General features: G+C 30.8%; 1 long non-coding RNA gene across 2 annotated transcripts; it reads right to left on the bottom strand.

Moving 5' to 3' along the window:
- Positions 1 to 241: 241 nt before the first annotated feature.
- LOC139867260 (uncharacterized) lies at positions 242 to 2,664 on the bottom strand. Of its 2 annotated transcripts, XR_011765792.1 has the most exons (5): positions 2,369 to 2,664; positions 1,365 to 1,425; positions 671 to 1,064; positions 430 to 530; positions 242 to 351 (listed from the first exon to the last, which is right to left on the bottom strand). It is a non-coding gene; the product is annotated as an uncharacterized lncRNA (long non-coding RNA). The 2 variants fall into 2 exon arrangements; XR_011765791.1 differs by having other exon boundaries at positions 671 to 1,425.
- Between the last annotated feature and the right edge of the window lie 1,907 nt (positions 2,665 to 4,571).

Here is a 4,571-nt window from a genome sequence, read left to right as displayed (position 1 = left end):
AGTTATCAAACGAGATTCTTGAAAACAACATTCAAAATTTGGTGACTTACAAAATGACAAATTAAATTATCCGCATCGTGTTCATTAATAGCATAGAGAAGTTTTTTGGAACACGATCTCCCGCGCAAACTGATGTTCGTGAACAAGATCCTTACTACTGAAAATCATATGTAAATAATTCCAAATACATAATTAGTAAAAGAATAAAACATGTAAAACGGTATAACCTGCATTGATGTCATTCGCTACTCTACGCGCATAGGAATCATAGTTTGTTGATGGCTGTTGCTGCTGGTCTCCTTGCTGGTGTGTTTCAGTAATTTTTTCTGTCATATTCCTTTGCTGGTGTATCTATGTTGTAGAACAAAATTTTAAATGAATTTTTTTTTGTATATGTAACAAATAGCAGTTGACAGTTGTTGTGTATACCTGGTTGCACATGGTGATATCTTTTGCTTGTTGTGGCATGCAGTTGTTCACTTGTGTTTGCTGCAAGATGTGATATGAGGTGCTAATTTCTTCAGCCGATTCTGCATTTTTCAAAATGGTGTTTTAGGTACTTTTTCAAATACCGTATCAAAAACGAAATCCTTAGACTGGTTTCTATAGTTACCAAGTCCCAAAAATTTCTATCGCTCAGGAGCACCCTGTATACCTATGCTTTCGTTACCTGATGTTTAAAATGATCTCGGGGGTGCGATGTCACGTGGCCCGTGCATCATCATCACCATCTCTGAGACAACCCTATAACCGCAAGGATCAAATGATCATTGTCAGGATCTGGTAGTTTTGAATAGGGTGGTCAAAACCTAAACCCGCAAACAGAATATCCACGCATATATGCACCAGAAAAAAATAGATGTCTACCTTCAGGTTGAAGGCGAACAAACAGTTCGGATGACGAAAACTGATTTCAATCTGTAGGCGAACAGATAGTCATATACCTACTGTCAATGCTAATATATAGGCTGCAAATGATGTTATCTTCTTCTTCAGAAAATCCTCAATGCATAATATTGGGTCTTAGATAATTCAACCATCTTAATCTGCAACTTTATCCACGCCTATTTATGTGCACATCATAGTTAAGTTAGAAAACCAAAAGTGATATTTCTCAGACAGAAAAAACATAAATCATATATCATTAAAAACTTAAAAGAAAATATTATTAGCATATAATAAACAAGTATACTGATCAACTGCTGCTATGTTCCCAAATTCCTTTAAAATGTATGCCTTTAAAATGGCTACTCTAATTAAAATTTCTACAAAAAACACGACACGTAAACCAATACTTTTAATGATATTACTAATCTTTTTTGTTGCTGGTAGTGGAAACTTTCAATTAAGCCTACATATTCAACCTTAAAACCAATCCAATATAAGTAAAGGTCATGATCATGTCTTTAAGATTGGCATCCAACCCTGCAGAAAAAAATCAAAAATAATAAATACTACTAACCACACAAATAAACTAACATATGCAATTGTTTATAGCTACCAACGATGCAAATAAGACAATATAATATAAAGTGGGTAAACAATCACAAACAATCAACTAAGAAACATGACAATATTAGCTAACAGAACCGGAAATAGGAAAACACAAAACATAAAATAGCTAGTTGGGAAACATTAACATACCATCTACTAAAGAAGAGACATAACAGTAAAGGAAGCTTGATTTCATCATGACCTCATTTTAAATTAATTTTGAGTTTACACAGTTGAAGCTTGATTACAATTCTAATCCTTTAATTTAATCATATATTTGCGTCAATCACGATATCAACAAAGCTATTATAAGATAAACTGGTGCTCAAAAAGGTTCTACCATTCAGAAAGCATATGAACTAAACCATTGATGACAAACCAAACTGTAAAGCATAGAAGCACAAATCATTTCAGTTTGCAAAGCGAATTCATTTTTCGTTCCCATAACTTTGCCGAAAAGGTAATTCAAATATGCTTTCAATAACACAATAAAACAGAATATACCTGTTGAATATCTTTTGTAACGTAATCACCGATTTCGAATCATATACAATAACCAAAAATCTTTTATTATAGCTTAAACTAAATCCTATTAATGCAAGCAATCAGCATAAATCAAGTTGTAGTGCTTGCAATATGTGAGACATGATTATACAAAATGCATACATAATATTATTGCCCAAATTATGATTCTCTATGACTCTATCCACATTATTTCTTTCTTTTGTTTCATCATGAATTTTAAGAAAAGAATAAAAAAAAGATAAAGCATGATGACACTTTGTGATGAATCACATCACGACAATAACCTATTACAGTATAAGTAAACACACATATCCTATATTAAGAACAAACAAAGGAATTTAGTATTTACCAACAGCGATGCCGATGGTATGTGATGAATCGCATGAAACCCTAACTTCCGACGGTAACAAAAGCGGTTGCAACAACAATAACCTATGTTTGCGAGTTATCGACTGAAACCCTAAGTAATTGAACCGTTGCTCATCGCCAAGTAATTGAACGAAGGGCAAAACCCTGAATCAATACACGAAGGTAAATGACAGCCACAATAAATTTTGAAACCTAGATAGGATAAACACGGTAGGTTTTAGTTTATAAAAAAAGACAAAGATGTGAAAGAAGATGGTTGCGCGAGAGAGAGAAGTTGTGTGTAATTACGAAAATATGATAGAATTTAGAACGAGAAAATGGAATTCAAAATTTGGGAAAATGAAGAGGAAGTTCAAAAATTTTGAGAGAAAAATGTAGGCCATATGTCTGCATATTCTTGAAAAATTTAAGTAACAATTTACATATAAGGGATGATTCTCACATACACTTTTTTGATCCTCACACACCAATTTAAAGAAATGGAGTATTATTAGAAGAGTAAAATATTAAAATAGGTGTGTGAGGATCAAAAAAGGGTGTGTTAGAATCATCCCTTTACATATATGTTATATATATACGGGGTATACTTATTTTATCATTTAACTTTTTAACTAGGTACTAGTACTTAACTACTACTATTAAAATAAAATTATCAACTAGATAAGAGTTAGACTAATTTTTTTAAAGCCGATTTTTTTAACATCAATAAATTATTTATTTCAACGACCCTCGTCATTTGCACGTAATATAAACGTTCGTGCGGAAACTCGAACTCGATCAACAGTACCCGGGAACACATCCATTCGGGCAGTGTTCTAGGGTAGAGGTCCGTGAACGAATCTAGTAAAACCTCCTTATAGAGTCAATAGATACCACCATTATTGGTATTCAATTGTTTTAAAAAATATCATGTCATCCTTAAGAATCGGAAAACCTCCTTATAGAGTCAATAGATACCACCATTATTGGTATTCAATTGTTTTAAAAAATATCATGTCATCCTTAAGAATCGGACACATGACCTCTCTTTATCTCATGTCTCAAAGGATATGGGGGAACCGTTGGGCTATGCCCACACGTTCAAGAGTTAGACTAATTGATCTTAAATATTTCAACAACTACAACAATAATACTCAACTCTGTATGTGAGAGGTGTCTGAAATGTGAGATGTAGATAATTCTTTATCTAACATAGAATAGAAGAACAATTGTTTCTCTACCCACGTGTAGAAAATAAATTTCCACTCATGGAAAAAGAAAGTCATCACTCTCTACTCTAGGGAAGAGATATTGCTTCTGTAAGGACTTCCAACTAATAAAAAAAAAATATAAAATCGATTGTGTGGTAAAGGGACGAGGTATGTATATATTTTGCTTTGACATTTAAATATTTTGAGCCTTGGGCGTCATGATTAAAGATGGGTTTAATGTTTAATTAAATTTATTTTTATCTATAGTATCATATAAATTTTTAAAATGATGTTGTCATAAATAAAGATTATTCTAGCTTAAAGAAATTCAAAAATAAATAGAAAAAATTTAAGTCCCCTATGATGATGTCACGAAAATAATTAATTGTATTTAATAAAAATATTAACATGTTACTTGTATAACATATGAAGAATTATGTACAACTTTATAATAAAACACTCAATGATCATATGTATGATATTTGAAGCATTATGTACAACCTTATGATAAATCACCCTCATAACCATATGTACAATATTTGAAGCATTATGTACAACCATATAATAAAACACCTTCATAATCATATGTACAATATTTGAAGCATTATGTACAACCTTATAATAAAACACCTCATTACTATATGTACGTACTTTAAAACAAATTGTACAATCTTTTACAAAACACTCATGGACACATGTACAAGTTTTGAAGTATATTGTACAACCTTCATATAACAATTATATATTAATTTTTGAAAAAAATTCAAGAGACATTTATTATTACTAATAATTATTATTAAAAATATAAATAGTCATTTTTAAAGAAAACTTTATAATTATAATTATAATTATAATTATAATTATAATTATTCAAATATGAGTTCTCTTTACGGAATTAATCACGTTACATATGTATGCAAAATATGCTTCTCAATAAAAGGTTGTAATGTAGACTTTTATAACAAGAAAAATAGTTATTGTGATAAAAATTAA

The sequence above is a fragment of the Rutidosis leptorrhynchoides genome, chromosome 9 (genome assembly GCF_046630445.1).
Source record: "Rutidosis leptorrhynchoides isolate AG116_Rl617_1_P2 chromosome 9, CSIRO_AGI_Rlap_v1, whole genome shotgun sequence".
NCBI classification, from domain to species: Eukaryota; Viridiplantae; Streptophyta; class Magnoliopsida; order Asterales; family Asteraceae; genus Rutidosis; species Rutidosis leptorrhynchoides.
This window is presented reverse-complemented; position numbering and strand designations above follow the sequence as displayed.